We start from the raw sequence: 20,672 nt of genomic DNA, 5'->3' as shown, positions 1-20,672 counted from the left end.
AGATACATCCGTATAACCATATTATTATTATTATAGTAGCGCCATGCACAGCACAGATGGGGCGATGTGTGTGACCGCGCTCGTGTATGAGATACATCCGTATAACCATATTATTATTATTATAGTAGTGCCATGCACAGCACAGATGGGGCGGTGTGTGTGACCGTGCTCGTGTATGAGATACATCCGTATAACCATATTATTATAGTAGCGCCATGTACAGCACAGATGGGGCGATGTGTGTGACCGCGCTCGTGTATGAGATACATCCGTATAACCATATTATTATTATTATTATAGCAGCGCCATGCACAGCACAGATGGGGCAATGTGTGTGACCGTGCTCGTGTATGAGATACATCCGTATAACCATATTATTATAGTAGCGCCATGTACAGCACAGATGGGGCGATGTGTGTGACCGCGCTCGTGTATGAGATACATCCGTATAACCATATTATTATTATTATAGTAGCGCCATGCACAGCACAGATGGGGCGATGTGTGTGACCGCGCTCGTGTATGAGATACATCCGTATAACCATATTATTATTATTATAGTAGCGCCATGCACAGCACAGATGGGGCGATGTGTGTGACCGCGCTCGTGTATGAGATACATCTGTATAACCATATTATTATTATTATAGTAGCGCCATGCACAGCACAGATGGGGCGATGTGTGTGACCGCACTCGTGTATGAGATACATCCGTATAACCATATTATTATTATTATTATAGTAGCGCCATGCATAGCACAGATGGGGCAATGTGTGTGACCGTGCTCGTGTATGAGATACATCCGTATAACCATATTATTATTATTATTATAGCAGCGCCATGCACAGCACAGATGGGGCGATGTGTGTGACCGCGCTCGTGTATGAGATACATCCGTATAACCATATTATTATTATTATAGTAGCGCCATGCACAGCACAGATGGGGCGATGTGTGTGACCGCGCTCGTGTATGAGATACATCCGTATAACCATATTATTATTATTATAGTAGCGCCATGCACAGCACAGATGGGGCGATGTGTGTGACCGCGCTCGTGTATGAGATACATCCGTATAACCATATTATTATTATTATAGTAGCGCCATGCACAGCACAGATGGGGCGATGTGTGTGACCGCGCTCGTGTATGAGATACATCCGTATAACCATATTATTATTATTATAGTAGCACCATGCACAGCACAGATGGGGCGATGTGTGTGACCGCACTCGTGTATGAGATACATCCGTATAACCATATTATTATTATTATTATAGTAGCGCCATGTACAGCACAGATGGGGCGATGTGTGTGACCGCGCTCGTGTATGAGATACATCCGTATAACCATATTATTATAGTAGCGCCATGCACAGCACAGATGGGGCGATGTGTGTGACCGTGCTCGTGTATGAGATACATCCGTATAACCATATTATTATTATTATAGTAGCGCCATGCACAGCACAGATGGGGGCGATGTGTGACCGCGCTCGTGTATGAGATACATCCGTATAACCATATTATTATTATTATAGCAGCGCCATGCACAGCACAGATGGGGCGATGTGTGTGACCGCGCTCGTGTATGAGATACATCCGTATAACCATATTATTATTATTATAGTAGCGCCATGCACAGCACAGATGGGGCGATGTGTGTGACCGCGCTCGTGTATGAGATACATCCGTATAACCATATTATTATTATTATAGTAGCGCCATGCACAGCACAGATGGGGCGATGTGTTTGACCGTGCTCGTGTATGAGATACATCTGTATAACCATATTATTATTATTATAGTAGCGCCATGCACAGCACAGATGGGGGGATGTGTGTGACCGCACTCGTGTATGAGATACATCCGTATAACCATATTATTATTATTATAGTAGCGCCATGCACAGCACAGATGGGGGGATGTGTGTGACCGCGCTCGTGTATGAGATACATCCGTATAACCATATTATTATTATTATAGTAGCGCCATGCACAGCACAGATGGGGCAATGTGTGTGACCGCGCTCGTGTATGAGATACATCCGTATAACCATATTATTATTATTATAGTAGCGCCATGCACAGCACAGATGGGGCGATGTGTGTGACCGCACTCGTGTATGAGATACATCCGTATAACCATATTATTATTATTATAGTAGCGCCATGCACAGCACAGATGGGGCGATGTGTGTGACCGCACTCGTGTATGAGATACATCCGTATAACCATATTATTATTATTATAGTAGCGCCATGCACAGCACAGATGGGGCGATGTGTGTGACCGCACTCGTGTATGAGATACATCCGTATAACCATATTATTATTATTATAGTAGCGCCATGCACAGCACAGATGGGGCGATGTGTGTGACCGCACTCGTGTATGAGATACATCCGTATAACCATATTATTATTATTATAGTAGCGCCATGCACAGCACAGATGGGGCGATGTGTGTGACCGCACTCGTGTATGAGATACATCCGTATAACCATATTATTATTATTATAGTAGCGCCATGCACAGCACAGATGGGGCGATGTGTGTGACCGCACTCGTGTATGAGATACATCCGTATAACCATATTATTATTATTATAGTAGCGCCATGCACAGCACAGATGGGGCGATGTGTGTGACCGCACTCGTGTATGAGATACATCCGTATAACCATATTATTATTATTATAGTAGCGCCATGCACAGCACAGATGGGGCGATGTGTGACCGTGCTCGTGTATGAGACACATCCGTATAACCATATTATTATTATTATAGTAGCACCATGTACAGTACAGAAGGGGCGATGTGTGACCGCGCTCGTGTATGAGATACATCCGTATAACCATATTATTATTATTATTATAGTAGCGCCATGCACAGCACAGATGGGGCGATGTGTGACCGCGCTCGTGTATGAGATACATCCGTATAACCATATTATTATTATTATAGTAGCGTCATGTACAGCACAGATGGGGCGATGTGTGTGACTGCGCTCGTGTATGAGATACATCCGTATAACCATATTATTATTATAGTAGCGCCATGCACAGCACAGATGGGGCGATGTGTGTGACCGCACTCGTGTATGAGATACATCCGTATAACCATATTATTATTATAGTAGCGCCATGCACAGCACAGATGGGGCGATGTGTGTGACCGCGCTCGTGTATGAGATACATCTGTATAACCATATTATTATTATTATTATAGTAGCTCCATGCACAGCACAGATGAACGCCCTCCCCTGAGTTTATCTTAGGGGGGTCGCATGAGAACACAGCCCCCAATTTTTATATTTAATGGTTTAATACAACCCCCAGTTTTTTATAGTTAATGGTGGTTTTTTATGTGGTAAACAACAAAGGGTTAATATGTTTTTCTCTTAGTCAGCTGTGCGAGGCACTAGCAGGTTATAACCAGTTTATCCAGGTTCACTTTGTGTGTTCTTCCCGCAATTTTGCGGCATCCTGATTGGCTAACAGTTTTTGTGCAGGAAGAAATTTGTCTATATAACCAGCTGTTTCCTGGGTCCTGTCATCAGTCGACCACAAGAAGATTTGAAGATAGGTAGACAGAAGATGGAAGCATTGTTGTAACAGCTGCTGAGGAGGGCTGAAGAGGAGGGCGGCGCCGAGTGGTTACAAAGCTGCTTGGCTTTAAAACCGGCTATATTACCTACCTCCGATCCGGAGGTTCTCCCAGCTTGTGATCCTCGGCCCCCGCTCTCGCCCGCTGTCCCTCCTGCGTCCCCGGCACCTCAGTAAGCATCTCGCAGCTCCGTGAGGAACCGCCAGCAGAAGAGATCCCGCTCACCGCCACCACCTTCGAGATCGTCTGACAGGAACCGCAGTGCCAGGAACAGGAAGCCGCCGCAGCCGAATTCTCGCAGCCGAATTCTCACAGCCCATTGCGAGATCTTGTCGGTGGCCATTAAGCAACGCCGCCGACGTCATCTTCTACGGCCGCCTCCTCCGCCACAGTTAGCCGAAGAAGCTGTACGGCTGTGGCGGGCGGCGGCGACGTCGGCGGGGATTCGTCTAGCCCTCGCACCCATAAAAGAGGTGCGATCGCTCAGGGAGTTCCAGCACCTGGAGCGCATCTGCCGAGAGGTGCATCCTTAAGAAGAGCAAGTGCCGCTGGCGTTGCAGCGGCGGCCTGGAGATCTGGATCACCCGGCTCAGAAGAAGTGGAGGACTTCCCCCCGCAGCAGCATTCGCCCTCTGACATGGGCTTGAGTGCTTCCGCTCCCTTGGACCAGGACCAACCGGATAGGGGTGAGATTTTAAATTTGCCTCTATCTGTCCCCTCTTTTGATTTAAAAGCTATAGTGAGGGATACTGTTATTGATTATCTTTCCAAGGGGTCTCCTTCTAAAATTCTCAATGCATCTGCTTCACAATATGTTGCAGATAGGGTTAATCTTATACATAAACCGGGTTTGCCTGAGGTATTTTTAAAGGAGTCCCTTACATGCGAGGTGTCACCACTTGGATTCCATCTTAGCTCTTCACTTAAAGAGCAGATTTGGAATCGGGAGTATGTTGACATTTTTTCATTATTGCCTTCTGTCAGAGATCAGCAGCATAGATACGAGAAGAGAGACGAGCAAGAAGATAGAAAGAAATATTCTCATACAAAATCGTTTAATAATTGGCTCCAGGCATTCTCTATCTATGCTGCAGTTCTTGGCGAGAAATTCCCTAAGCTATGTTCAGGCCTCTTCCAACATTTTTATTCCATTTTGGAAGCCTATAGAAATTTTGGGGGCATGGCATGGCTCATATATGATGAATCCTTCAGACAGAAGCTAGCCATGCACCCCAATTTAGCTTGGGGCAAGAAGGACATAGGTCTATGGATTAATTTAATGTTACCTCAAAAATTCCCTTCATCTAGGCAAGGCGTGGCTGCTCCTGCAAAAAAAGGAGTTTGTTTTGCGTTCAACGAAAGCAATTGTAAGTGGGCGTCAAATTGCCGTTTTCGGCACGAATGCTCCTTTTGCGGAAACAGCCACCCCATGTTCAAATGTTACAAAAAGCAGCTTCAGTCTGGGCAGCAAGAGCCCTCTAAGAAACCAGTTTCAAAGGGCCTCGACTCCAGTGAGATTACAAAACATGGTTCCATGGCTCGAGGCATTTCCAGATCAGGAGATTAGCTCAATGATTTTTCGTGGTTTTTACTATGGATTTTTTGTTCCACAGTTTAAAGGGGTCGGTTGCGTTTTGGTCCGAAATTTACCGTCCGCTTCTGTATTCCCTTTGATTGTGAAAGAAAAAATCTTTAAAGAACTGGAAATGGGTAGGGTAGCTGGCCCCTTTGATTCTCCCCCCTTTCTAAATTTCAGGATCTCCCCACTTGGGGTAGTTCCAAAAAAAGAGCCAGGCTCCTTTCGTTTGATACACCATCTATCATATCCTAAAGGGGCCTCCCTCAATGACGAAGTTGACCCTGCTTTATGCTCAGTTAAGTATTCTTCTTTTGATGAGGCTATTGCAATCTTACAAAAATTCGGTAGTAATGCTATGATGGCTAAGTCGGACATAAAGTCAGCCTTTAGACTTTTACCAGTGAACCCAGACGGGTTCAATTCCCTCGGTTTTTGTTTCAATGATAAATTCTTTTTTGATAAATGCCTCCCCATGGGTTTTTCGTTGTCATGTTACTATTTTGAATCATTTTCCTCATTTTTGCATTGGGTGGTTCAGTTTTCCCTTTCAGATGGCGGGGTCCTTCATTATTTGGACGACTTCCTTTTTATAGGCCCCGGCAGTTCAAACATCTGTAGCTCCCTTCTGGATAGGTTCCCAAAAATTTGTCACCATTTTGGCGTTCCTATCGCCACAGAAAAAACTGTTTCACCCTGCACTTTGTTGGAATTTTTAGGCATTCATATTAACTCGTCTGACATGACTTGTTCCCTGCCATCTGACAAGATTTCAAAAATATGCTCTTTAATCAAATTATTCCTGTTGAGAGAAATGGTTACTCTTAAAGAGCTTCAATCTCTTTTGGGTATGCTAAACTTTGCGCTAAAAATCATTCCTACGGGTCGTGTTTTCTCTAAACGACTTTATGAATTGACATCCGGCCAGTCTTCTCCTCATGCCCAAATTCAGTTGAACGGAGAGGTTAAGGATGATTTGGGGATTTGGCTTAGATTTCTATCAGACTTTAACTGTAGAAATGTATGGCAAACTCCTTTCACCTTCGCTGGCGACCTGGGTCTGTCTATTTTTGCTCATGAACGGCTAGGCTTGGGCCTTTCTCTAGTTTCTCTTTGGGCCTTTGAGCCATGGCCCCAGTCATGGGTGGCTAACAAGGTCACTAAGAACCCATCCTTTTTGGACTTGTTTTCCATTTTCTTAGCCGTCAATCTCTGGGGTTTTCATCTCTCTAACAAACGAATTATGTTTCGCTCTGACAAACAATCTGGTTTTCATGCTGAACACCCTTTCATCTAAGAATAAACAGTGTGCTACCATCCTGAGGCATCTTCCTCTTGTGTGTTTAAAATTCAACATCTGGTTGAAGGCTGTTTTTTCTGACGAAGCTAATATTTATAATGCACAGTTTATTTGTCACCGCCAGGCGTATCGTCCTTTGGATCAAGCTTCAGAAGAGGTCACGGGAAGAGCATTTTGTCCTCTACAGTTATGGGACCTGATTCAGGTCTAATCCAGCATTTTGTGAAGAATTCTTTGGCAAATAGAACTTGGGCCGATTACTCGGCCGCTTGGAAGTTAGGGGTTAATTTTTGCCTAATACATAGTTATCCCTTTAACGAGTCTGATCAAGCTGTTGCTTTACATTTCTTGGAACAGTTAGTTAATAATGGTTCGTCTCACTCAGCCATATCTAAGAATTTAGCTGGGATCTCATTTTTTCTTAGAGCTTTTGGCAAAAAACCCTTAACTGAGTATTTTTTAGTTAAATAGTTTATGAAGGGTTTTAAATAATCTAATTTTTCTCCGGACCGTCACCGCCCAATATCAGTTAATATTTTAAGAGACATTTGTCTTGCTCTCTTCTCGGTTTGCGACGATCAATTTGAGGCGTTTCTTTTTTCCGCTGCCTTTTCCTTTTCATTTTTTGCAGCTTTGCGCGTTTCTGAAGTCGTTTCTTTGAATAAAACCTCCCCATCGGGTTTGTTTTTTGAGAATGTTCAATTACGAGATCGCCAATTGCATCTATTTATTAAAAGATCTAAGACGGTCAATTGGGCAGAGGGTGTTCTCTAAAGCTAAATTCGGTTTCGGATCCAGTTGTTTGTCCAGTTTTTAACGCGTCTAGATGGTTGGAACATCGGCCTAACTCTGTTGGCCCATTTTTCATACATAAGAATGGACAACCTGTGACGGTGTTTCAGTTTCATTTTGTCCTTAAGAGAGCATTAGAGCATTTAAATTTAGATGGCCAGAATTTTTCTTCTCATTCGTTCCGCATTGGCGCGGCTACAGAATCGGCCAGATTGGGCCTGAGCGAAGCCATTATAAAAAGAATTGGTAGATGGGATTCGAACCGCTTTAAGTTGTATGTCCGACCAGATTTATATTATCATTAACATGTTATTCATTCCTAGGTACCCTCACAGTATAGATCATCGGACATTCCTTTATTCATTGGGCTGAGAAGAGGGCTACAGTGAGATGCTATACGCAGAATTTATCGTTTGATAGTTCTTCTTTGCAGATTTTCTGGCATAGCAAGAGAGGGATGGTTTGGCAGAACTTAATTTTTGAATTGCATAGACTAGCGGAGAGAAGACCCCATCCTAATCTAGTCATCTTTCACTTGGGGGGTAATGATCTAGGCAAAGTGGGTACTCTGGATCTGTTAGCATCTATTAAAAGGGATATGTGTTCTCTTAAGACTGAATTTTTCGATACGACTTTTGTTTTTTCTGAGATTGCCCCAGATTTTTATGGCTTCATCCTAATACTCGTTTCTTGGAACGTATCAGAAAAACAGTTAACAGGGCAATGCAGAAATTTATGCCTTTGATTCACGGTTTTTCCTTTAGGCATTCTAATCTTGAAGATTCTGTCCCGGGGTTATATAGGAGGGATTGGATTCATTTGTCAGATATTGGCCTGAATATCTTTAATTTCGATCTCCAGGCCATTATCGAGCTTTGGCTGTGGCGTTTGGGAGGGGGGGCCATTCCTCAATGAGGATTGGCGTTTGGGAAAATCGCCCGGATTCGGGTGGATTTGGACAGTTCATGGTCAGTTGGTATTCAAGTCTGGTAAAATTTTATAAAGATTTACTTGGTTATAATTTATTTAAATTATTATTCATGTTACTCAAAAAATAAACGTCACGGCCAAGAAAATATTTATTCCAAAACTTATATCTCGTGTCCTTGTTTTTATTTACCGTCAATAGTGGGGCTTGTGTTATCATGGGGCGATGTGTGTGACCGCGCTCGTGTATGAGATACATCCGTATAACCATATTATTATTATTATAGTAGCGCCATGCACAGCACAGATGGGGCGATGTGTGTGACCGCGCTCGTGTATGAGATACATCCGTATAACCATATTATTATTATTATAGTAGCGCCATGCACAGCACAGATGGGGGCGATGTGTGTGACCGCGCTCGTGTATGAGATACATCCGTATAACCATATTATTATTATTATAGTAGCGCCATGCACAGCACAGATGGGGCGATGTGTGTGACCACGCTAGTGTATGAGATACATCTGTATAACCATATTATTATTATTTTTATAGTAGCGCCATGCACAGCACAGATGGGGCGATGTGTGTGACCGCGCTTGTGTATGAGATACATCCGTATAACCATATTATTATTATTGTAGTAGCGCCATGTACAGCACAGATGGGGCGATGTGTGTGACCGCTCTCGTGTATGAGATACATCCGTATAACCATATTATTATTATTATAGTAGTGCCATGTACAGCACAGATGGGGCGATGTGTGTGACTGCGCTCGTGTATGAGATACATCTGTATAACCATATTATTATTATTATTTTTATAGTAGCGCCATGCACAGCACAGATGGGGCGATGTCTGTGACCGCGCTCGTGTATGAGATACATCCGTATAACCATATTATTATTATTGTAGTAGCGCCATGTACAGCACAGATGGGGCGATGTGTGTGACCGCTCTCGTGTATGAGATACATCCGTATAACCATATTATTATTATTATAGTAGCGCCATGCACAGCACAGATGGGGCGATGTGTGTGACCGCGCTTGTGTATGAGATACATCCGTATAACCATATTATTATTATTGTAGTAGCGCCATGTACAGCACAGATGGGGCGATGTGTGTGACCGCTCTCGTGTATGAGATACATCCGTATAACCATATTATTATTATTATAGTAGCGCCATGCACAGCACAGATGGGGCGATGTGTGTGACTGCGCTCGTGTATGAGATACATCTGTATAACCATATTATTATTATTATAGTAGCGCCATGCACAGCACAGATGGGGCGGTGTGTGACCGCGCTCATGTATGAGATACATCCGTGATACATCCGTATAACCATATTATTATTATAGTAGCGCCATGCACAGCACAGATGGGGCGATGTGTGTGACAACGCTCGTGTATGAGATACATCCGTATAACCATATTATTATTTTACTAGCGCCATGCACAGCACAGATGGGGCGATGTGTGTGACCGCGCTCGTGTATGAGATACATCAGTATAACCATATTTTCTTTATCGCTTCATTGGGGGACACAGGACAACCATGGATGTATGCTGCTGTTGCTAGGAGGCTGACACTATGCAAAAAAGGAAAAAGGCGTAGCTCCTCCCCGGCAGTATACACCCACCGACAGGCACCAAGCACCCCAGTTTGTGCTTAGTGTCTGTAGGAGGTGGACCTGGATCTTCAGATCCGCTGCTAATCTTGATTCCTTTACAGGTTTTGTTGTTTATATTAACATTTTGGCTTTTCTTTTTCAGATACAGCATTCAGGGATTAAGGGTGCAATCTTTCACCCTGCCTCCCCAGGAGGGCGGCTAAGCGAGCAGTGTGGTGTCGTCCGCATCGCAGCTCTCAGACCGCCGGCAGGACATTATCCCGTCACCCTCCCAGGTGCTTCAGGGTCTTTATGGTGGCGGTCCTTGCCAAACAGTCCCCCTCACCCCTCTCCTCGGAGAGGGCTGAGAGGAAGACTGTGGTCATCGCTGGTGACCCTCCCCCTTGTTTTGGGGTTGAGGCCGTCTTCTGGACGAAGGATTCTGTTTCCAGCGACCCCTCTCATTGGGCCCCTGGTCGATCCTCTCTCCCTCTACCTGTGGAACCGGAACATGCAGGTACCAGCGCTTCAGCAGCCGCAGCAGTATTTCCCTGTCTAAATGTACAGTGCTTTCACAGAGTCACGGCCGTTTTTTACTTTCCCTTTCACCGCTGCGGCCGGCCATGCCCCCTCCGATAGGCCACTCCCCCTCCTTTTTTGGCGCTCTTTTCCTCCTCCACTCAGAGGGGTTTTTACATCCCGGGCACACCCTTCCCTTTCAGTGCGGCCCTATCAGGAGCCTTGGCTTATTCCTCTCAGTACAGCACCGCCCCTTCTTCTCTGCTGGAACTTCCTGCTTCAGCAGCTCCGTGCACAGGAGACATCGTGTGTTGGGGGACATGGACAACTCTGCTCTGCGCTGCGGTAGGATTGCGACGCTATATTGGCCCCTCCCTGGTATTATCCATACCACTGTAGGCCCTTTAGCCTTTTCTGTAGTATAGTGCTGCAGAAAATCCTTATGTCCAACTCTTCTGGAGCCTTCTTTACCAAACCTACCATAACTCACTTCGCCTGTGCTCGTTGTAAGATAAAGTGGTCTGTAGGCCAATCGTCGCCTCTCTGCCAGTCCTGCAGTCCTCCTGCCATGTCTTCCCCGCAGGAAGCTTCCGAATCTCCGGATGGGGCTGCTCCCCCTCCCCCTGAGTGGGCCGTTGCTATCTCACAGTCGGTCTCTGATTTGACTAAGGTATCTCAGTCCCTGGTCCAGGCGCTTGAATGTCTTCCACAGCCTTCAGCCACTAGCGCTCCGACCGTCTTCCATGGCGACTCGGCCGCACCTGACCCTGAACCACAGGGAGACAAATCAGCCAGCCACTCTAGAAAGAGGACTCTGTCTGGCTCTTCGTCTGGTTCTCCAGGTCCCTCCGCAGCGCTCAAGCTGCTCTCCTCCTCCCAATTCCCCTCGGAGGAGGACATTGGGTCTGATGTGGATTCCCAGTCCGGTTCTGACTCAGATTCAGACCAGGCTTCTAGCATGCAGGCTGTCGTAGAAAGTCTTATTTCAGCTATATCGCTAACCCTCAAACTAAAACAAGACGAGGTTTCCCCCAGGATTCCTCTGTCTCCTTTAAGCGGGTAAAGCGTCCCTCTCGCTCCTTTCCTACCCATGAGGAGTTTGCGTCTACCCTGTCTAAACACTGGGAACATCCTGAAAAAAATTTTTCGGGTAGAAAACATCTGGACGTGCTCTATCCCTTTAGCGCCGATCTTCTCTCCAATTGGGCTGAATCTCCCAAGGTCGATCCACCGATCTCCAGTCTTTCCTCCAAGACTGTTCTCTCCTTACCGGACGGCGCGTCGCTTAAGGACGCATCGGACAGACAAATTGAGGCGCTGGCCAAATCAGCTTTTGAGGCTGGGTGCTTCCCTCTGCCCCAGCTTTGCTTCCACATGGGTGGCTAAGGCCATATCTGCCTGGGCCAAGATTCTCCGCCGAGGCATTTTGGCTTCGGCCTCCCCTACCGAGCTGGCTGACCTCGCCGACCAGATTAACCACGCAGGGAAATACCTTCTCACTGCCTCCTTAGATGCAGCAGCCTGTTCAGCCAGGGCAAGCAGCAACATTGTCGCTATGCACCGATTCTTTGGCTCAAAGCATGGAATGCACATGCTACTTCCAAAAAGTCTCTCACCAACTTGGCGTTTCAAGGTTCCAGGCTTTTTGGCGCTCGTCTGGATCAAATTATCTCAGACGCGACTGGGGGCAAGAGTACCTCTCTCCCCCAGTCCAAGCCAAAATGCTTCTTTAACCCAAAGGCTCCTCGAACATTTCGCCCCTTTCGTCCGTTTGCAGCCTCAGATTCTTCTTCGCAAAAAGAGCGACCCGCTACCACGGGTGAACGTAGAAAACCCTCTTACAAGCCAGCTCCCATGTGGAGATCCAGGGCTCCACCTCCCAGGTCTTCCGGACCTCGTTCCAACAGATACCGTTCAAAGTGATGGGTCGCCCCCACCTGGGTGTCTTTCCAGGGTGGGAGGCAGGCTTCTTCTCTTCAAAGACACCTGGCTGTCAGTGATCAGCGACGCCTGGGTCACAGAGATTATCACCTCTGGGTACAAGATCGAATTTTCTACCCTCCCGGAAAATCGCTTCTTTCTCTCTCGCCCCCCAAAGCAACCGTCCCATTTACCCGGCTTGCTTCAAGCCGTAACGTCTCTGGTCGCCGCCGGAGTCGTAATTCCCATTCCTTCCGAAGACCGTTTTTGCAGGTTCTACTCGAACCAATTTGTAGTCCCAAAGAAGGACGGGTCTCTTCGCCCTATCCTGGATTTGAAGCTTCTGAACCGCCACGTCCGACCTCGCCACTTCAGAATGGAATCCCTGCGGTCAGTGATCGCCGCCATGGAACCCGGGGAGTTCCTCTGCTCGGTCGACATTGAAGATGCGTACCTTCATGTCCCCATCTGCGTATGACATCAGAGATTCCGACATCAGAGATTCCGACATCAGAGATTCCTTCGGTTTGCTGTCGTGGACAATCACTACCAGTTCACGGCTCTCCCCTTCGGTTTAGCGTCTGCCCCCCAGGGTCTTCACCAAAATCATGGCGGCGGTCATGGCCCTCCTTCGTTCCAGGGGGATCCTCGTTATCCCCTACCTGGACGATCTGTTGATCCCAAGGGGTCCTCTCGTCTAGACTGTGCCCACTGTCTCCAGGTCTCCCTGGACACCCTGACCCATCTCGGCTGGATTATCAACCGGACCAAGTCCTCTCTGATTCCATCCCAACGACTGTCCTTCCTGGGCATGGTGTTCGACACAAACATAGCTCGGGTCTTCCTCCCAGAGGACAAGTTCTCAGTACTCCTCAAGGCGGTCCGCCTTCTCAAAACGCCCAGCCCCTCAGTCACTTCGTTTCTGCATGGGAGTCCTGGGAAAGATGGTGGCCTCCATGAAGGATGTTCCTTTCGCCCAGTTCCACACCCGCCCCCTCCAACTATTCCTCCTATCCACCTGGAACAGGTCCTTGGACTCCCTAGACAGTCCCGTCCACCTTCCTCTCCAGGTCCGTCAGTCCCTAACCTGGTGGACGTTGTCCTCCTCTCTCCTGAGAGGAAGATCATTTCTCCCCCTTCAGTGGCAGGTCATCACCACCGATGCCAGCCTTCTCGGGTGGGGAGCAGTCTTCCAACAACACACGGCTCAGGGCCGTTGGACCACCCAGGAAGCTCTCCTTCCCATTAACCTTCTGGAGATCAGGGCAATCTTGCTTGCGTTAATCCGCTGGCAGACTCTTCTGTCGAATCTTCCCGTCCGCATCCAGTCGGACAACGCCACGGAACTCGCATAACCATATTATTATTATAGTAGCGCCATGCACAGCACAGACGGGGTGATGTGTGTGACCGCGCTCATGTATGAGATACATCTGTATAACCATATTATTATTATAGTAGCGCCATGCACAGCACAGATGGGGCGATGTGTGTGACAGCGCTTGTGTATGAGATACATCCGTATAACCATATTATTATTATTATAGTAGCGCCATGTACAGCACAGATGGAAGCGATGTGTGTGACCTCGCTCGTGTATGAGATACATCAGTATAACCATATTATTATTATTATAATAGCGCCATGCACAGCACAGATGGGGCGATGTGTGTGACCGCTCTCGTGTATGAGACACATCCGTATAACAATATTAATATTATTATAGTAGCGGCATGCACAGCACAGATGGGGCGATGTGTGACCACGCTCGTGTATGAGATACATCCGTATAATCATATTATTATTATTACAGTAGCGCCATGTACAGCACAGATGGGGGCGATGTGTGTGACCGTGCTCGTGTATGAGATACCTCCGTATAACCATATTATTATTATAGTAGCGCCATGCACAGCACAGATGGAGGCGATGTGTGTGACCGCGCTCGTGTATGAGATACATCCGTATAACCATATTATTATTATTATAGTAGTGCCATGCACAGCACAGATGGAGGCGATGTGTGTGACCGTGCTCGTGTATGAGATACACCCATATAACCATATTATTATTATAGTAGCGCCATGCACAGCACAGATGGGGCGATGTGTGTGACCGCGCTTGTGTATGAGATACATCCGTATAACCATATTATTATTATTATAGTAGTGCCATGCACAGCACAGATAGGGCGATGTGTGTGACAGCGCTCGTGTATGAGAAACATCGGTATAACCATATTATTATTATTATAGTAGCGCCATGCACAGCACAGATGGGGGCGATGTGTGTGACCGTGTTCGTGTATGAGATACATCCGTATAACCATATTATTATTATTATTATAGTAGCGCCATGCACAGCACAGATGGGGCGATGTGTGTGACCGCGCTCGTGTATGAGATACATCCATATAACCATATTATTATTATTATAGTAGCGCCATGCACAGCACAGATGGGGGCGATGTGTGTGACCGTGTTCGTGTATGAGATACATCCATATAACCATATTATTATTATACAGTAGTAGTGCCATGTACAGCACAGATGGGGCGGTGTGTGACCGCGCTCGTGTATGAGATACATCTGTATAACCATATTATTATTATTATAGTAGCACCATGTGCAGTACAGATGGGGCGAAGTGTGTGACCAGGATCGTGTATGAGATACATCCGTATAACCATATTATTATTTTTATAGTAGCGCCATGCACAGCACAAATAGGGCGACGTGTGTGTTAGGAGTCGAGTTCCCTCTGCTGCACAGGGGGAATCTCGATCCGTCTCTGCTGTGGTCTCCCATTCTGCATCAGGTGCAGTAGAGCCTGCTCAGGGGAGACGTCGGTCCCAGCATCTCACTGAAACTGATACTGTGCAAAGGGTTACTGCTGCCTCGCCAGGCTCTGCTATTGTACCCTCAGGGAGTAGAAATTTTTTGAAATTTGTATTCATTAGCCTTCTGACTGAGCACTACTCCACCTCTTAGCCACAGGTGTTTTAATCGCAGCACGTCCATTACCCCTTCACAGAGAGAGAAATTTAGTCTAAGAGGATTCACAGGTTCCCATTCAGATGAAGATGTTTATTCTCAGCGAGGAAAGGAAAGATTAGGAGCTGGTATAAGAGAGATGCCTTGATGTGGCTACCAGGTACACATGAATTGGCCATTATACAATTTTAACCCCCCCAAGAAGGTTCTAGGTTCATCAATTTCCTGATGGAGGATCCAGAGTTTAAAAAATTATATTTGGGAGGAAAATCATACTCATACTATTAATGTCTATAACTTTAAATAATAATGTCTTGGTGGGATCTCAGTCATAATTCTTTTTTTTTTCTCTCTTTCCCCACAAATAGGTGAGACATCAACTACTTTGGAGTCCTTCATGAGAACTCCTGGCATTTGATACTTGTTATTTACTAGTTCTTTTTCTTCCCAGTTCCTGTTTAGGTTGATATGAAAGTTTTGTCGTATAATGTTAGGGGCCTCAATGGCCCAAAGAAAAGTTTTTTTACTTGGAAGGAGATGAACCGTACTCATGCTGACATTGTTTGTTTGCAGGAGGTTAAAGTTGGCACTTGAACACCAGCCCATTTTCCAACACAGAAACTTCCTGCACATGTTCAAATCATAGTGCTCCACAAAGAAGGCCGGAGTTATAACAATGGTGAGTAGCGCTGTCCCATTCCAGCTAATTAGAGAGGTAACGGACCCTATGGGAAAATTTCACATACTGGTATGCTCCATAGACAACACGGTCTGCACGGTGGTGAATGTTTATGTCCCAAATGTAATGTTGGGGGACTTTAATATGGTACCAGATGGCGCCATGGATTCCTCCTCATCTGCTCGCAGCAAGGCACCAATGTTAAAAAATTGGTTAATACAAAATGAATTGTATGATGTCTTTCGCTGCCTAACCACCTCATCTCGTGAGTACTCTCATTATTCGGATGTCCACAAATCGTCCTCCCGGATTGATTTAATCCTCTCGAATGTATTTACCATTACCAAATACAAAAAAATTGAATTGAAAAAAAAGTTTCCGATCACAACCCGGTATTAGCGGAGATTGCCATTGGCCCTCCCTCTGCACATACTCGCTTATGGAAGAGCAACACTATCCTATACCAAATTTCAGAATACAAATTAGAGATAGAGAAACTCATTAACAACTACTTTAATGAAAACCATTTCAGCAGAAATAGATGCACTTACTGTGTGGAACGCACATAAAGCGCTTGTTAGAGGAGGTCTCAATCAAATATTATCTAGATACAAGAAAAGAAATAGGGAAAGGATTGTAGCTTTGCAGGACCAGATTACCAAACAAGAGAAAATTCAGCATAATTTAAAGACCCCTTCATTATCAATCCAGGCAGAGATAATGAAACGTAGAAGAGATTTACAATCAGAAATCACTCAAGAATATGAAAAATATATTAATAATTCCAAATTTAAAGTTTATTCATCAATAAACAAGCCAACTAAATATATGATGACGAAATTAAGGAGGGAGAGAATTAACCATAGAATAGACAAAATTATGTCACTTTCCAGGCAAGTGAAGTACCATCCAAAGGACATTGTGAATTCCTTCGGGGAGTTTTTCAGAGTTTCAGAGTTTTTGCAGAAAAAATACAGAATTATAGACCCATTTCATTAATTAACAATGATATTAAAATATTCTCAAAAATCCTAGCTGATCGTTTGGCGAATATTCTTCCTACTTTGTTGTCGGATGATCAAATTGGTTTCACTAAAGGGAGACAGGCATCCGATGGGACAAAGAGTGTTAAGTTTGATCGATTTGGCTAAATTCTCTAACCTGAAGGCGGCCTTTTTGGCGCTTGACGCGGAGAGGGCTTTCGACAGACTGAACTTTGCCTTTTTAAAAGAAACGCTCAGCAAATTTGGTTTTGATGACAAATTTATCTCTTCGGTCTTAGCACTCTACTCAGCTCCTAGTGCTAGGATCCTTGCAAACAATTTCCTATCGGACCCATTTGGTATTTCCAATGGAACCGGACAAGGATGTCCCTTGTCCCCTCACCATAGAACCCCTGGCTGAGAGGATTAAGATAAAAAAAAGAGATAAACGGTTTCAAAATGCCTTCTCGTAACTTCAAGTTGGGACTGTTCGCGGATGACATCTTCCTTAACCTTCTGAACCCCATTGCTTCAATTAACGCTCTTTCGATAGAACTAGAATTATTTTCTAAAACTTATTTTATACTTAATCACAACAAATCTAAATTCATAACTATCAACATGAGTAAAGGGGAAATCGAGGAATTAGGAAAACATGTTGAATTTGCTTGGGAGGGAGGGGGACTGACTTATTTGGGAATAGTGGTAACAAATTCCATCCACACCACTGCCAAGATTAATGCAGGCAATATTCTTAAAACAGTCTCCACTGACATAAAATACTACAGACAATCTGAACTCTCCATATTTGGAAGAATAAGGACCATTAAATCCTTCATCCTACCCAAAATTCTCTATATTTTTAGAACCCTCCCTGTAGCTTTTCCTCTCAAGGTTATATACAAGATACAAAAACTATTGCATTCTTTTGTCTGGAACGGTAAAAGGGCAAGAATTTCATTAGACACGCTACACAAAAGTAAACCTAACGGCGGAGCAGGATTGCCTAATATACAGGCACACTACTTGGCCTCACTGATAAAACATAGTTGGTACAGGATCAGTAGTTGCAAAACTCAACCCGCACGGTCTTGTCTAGAGAGAGATGTTTGCCCATCAGAGTTGGTGCAGGAGGCCCTTCTCGGTTTCTTGTTTCACAAGGCAGCGAGAACCTTCTCATCCCATTTTTAACGCAGTATTTTCTACCTGGCAAATCCTTCTAAAACCGAACAAAACCACAAACAAAATTGAACAGATTACTAAATTCCCCCTTCATGTACTAGTTCGTATTTTCAAAACTCCCCTACCTAAAATCTGGCATGACTCAGGAATAAAGAGAATTGGAAACATTTTTAATGGTAACAGTTTTCTCACTTTTAGTGAGATTAAAGTAAAAAACAATCTTCCCTCATCCGAACTAATGGTGTATTTTAAGCTAAAAGAGGCCATTCACAAAATTATGCTAGGAAAAACTATGGATCTGGAAGCTTTTGCTTCACTACTGGCAGTCCTAAGAACAAAAATATATGGAGCTTAAACAGCCTCTATAGATGCTTTGCCAAAGAAAGCAATTCTAACAATGTATACATGAAAAGATGGGAGGCTGATATCAGTAAGGAATTTACAGCTGAGCAATGGGACATCGCTATAGCCAATACATACAGGTCTAATATCTCCATGGCCTTGCACAAGTCCTTTTATAAAGTCATGACGAGGTGGTACCTGACACCCGTAAGATTGTCTCACATGAATCACAAACTTTCTTCTCTTTGTTGGAGAGGATGTGGGCTCCCGGGTAGCGTACATCATTTGTTTTGGGTTTGTCCAAAAATTAAGAAACTATGGCTACAGGTAGCGGAACATATTGCCTCGTTTGTTGATAATTTCACAATTACTCCACAGAGCGTGTTACTATCCCTTGACTTAGATCAATTTGAAGTCTCGGTGAGACTGGTTATCATACACATTTTCTTAGTGGTTAAGAATGCAATAGCCTTTTACTTGAAAAAAAAAACAATCCTCCCACGTTGAAGGACATTATTAATCAGGTACACCAACACCACACCCTAGAATGGAGATTTGCTCTGAACATTAACAATGTTTCCAGGTACTTCAAAAAATGGAGAGTTTGGAGTGACAAATTCTGCATTACTTAATTTACTGGTTGCTTTAGCTGGTTCTACGATTCAGCGGTGCCATCTTTATCTTTTTATCTATTGTTTTCTGTGTTTTTGTGTTTCAGGGTTCGAAATACCTATAATATTACTTAATATTATATTAACACTGTTAAATGTAATGTTTGAAATGTGAAATGTGCATTGTGAGATCTCTAAATTTTAATTATTCTTCCATGCTTCATATCCCACCCTTTCCTTCCCTTATCCTCCCTTCCCCTTATTACAAAACTTTCAATAGAAACACATTAAAAAAATACAGAAAATTGTTTCTTTTACACATTATTTTAACCAATAAATAACAATCGGGTCTAGGTTTGGGGTTTGTCCGATGGTGTGAAATTGTGTACCTGGCGGTGTAGGGCTTGGATGAAAAGGTATGTGTCGGTGAAGGAGTGGTTAAAAAGCGGCAATAAAATATAGGATTGGTTCACAGATGGTGTGGTCTATGATATCACGGATGGGACTAAATTATTGGACAGATGGAACATTGGGGGCAGACGACACATTAGGAGTTGAATATAAAATGGAAGTCATAGACACATTGGAAGGGAGAGACCCAAGGGAAGGTGGAGACAGACTGGAAAACAGAGACAGATTGGGAGGTGAGGGTTGCGGTGGTGGGTACTTTTTTTTGGCGACCTTTTCTTCTCCCGGTCTTTACTTTCGTGTGCTGAGGGCCTGTTTTTTGGTGTTCCCTCAGCGTTTCTTACTTGCATGTTGCAAAGGTGCTGCACTCGGCTGCGTGGTGTAAGCTACATGCTGAAGGGGTGCTGCAGTCGGCAGCGTGGCGGAAGCTGCATGCTGCAGGGGTGCTGCAGTCGGCAGCGTGGCGGAAGCTGCATGCTGCAGGGGTGCTGCATGCTGCAGGGGTGCTGCAGTCGGCAGCGTGGCGGAAGCTGCATGCTGCAGGGGTGCTGCAGTCGGCAGCGTGGCGGAAGCTGCATGCTGCAGGGGTGCTGCAGTCGGCAGCGTGGCGGAAGCTGCATGCTGCAGGGGTGTTGCACTCGGCAGCGTGGCGGAAGCTGCATGCTGCAGGGGTGTTGCACTCGGCAGCGTGGCGGAAGCTGCATGCTGCAGGGGTGTTGCACTCGGCAGCGTGGCGGAAGCTGCATGCTGCAGGGGTGTTGCACTCGGCAGCGAGGCGGAAGCTGCATGCTGCAGGGGTGCTGCACTCGGCTGCGTGGCGGAAGCTGCATGCTGCAGGGGTGCTGCACTCGGCTGCGTGGCGGAAGCTGCATGCTGCAGGGGTGCTGCACTCGGCTGCGTGGCGGAAGATACTCGGCTGCGTGGCGGAAGATACTCGGCTGCGTGGCGGAAGATACTCGGCTGCGTGGCGGAAGATACTCGGCTGCGTGGCGGAAGATACTCGGCTGCGTGGCGGAAGATACTCGGCTGCGTGGCGGAAGATACTCGGCTGCGTGGCGGAAGATACTCGGCTGCGTGGCGGAAGATACTCGGCTGCGTGGCGGAAGATTCTCGGCTGCGTGGCGGAAGATACTCGGCTGCGTGGCGGAAGATTCTCGGCTGCGTGGCGGAAGATACTCGGCTGCGTGGCGGAAGATACTCGGCTGCGTGGCG

Source organism: Ranitomeya variabilis, chromosome 6 (genome assembly GCF_051348905.1).
Source record: "Ranitomeya variabilis isolate aRanVar5 chromosome 6, aRanVar5.hap1, whole genome shotgun sequence".
NCBI classification, from domain to species: domain Eukaryota; kingdom Metazoa; phylum Chordata; class Amphibia; order Anura; family Dendrobatidae; genus Ranitomeya; species Ranitomeya variabilis.
Note: the sequence above shows the minus strand (reverse complement) of the source record.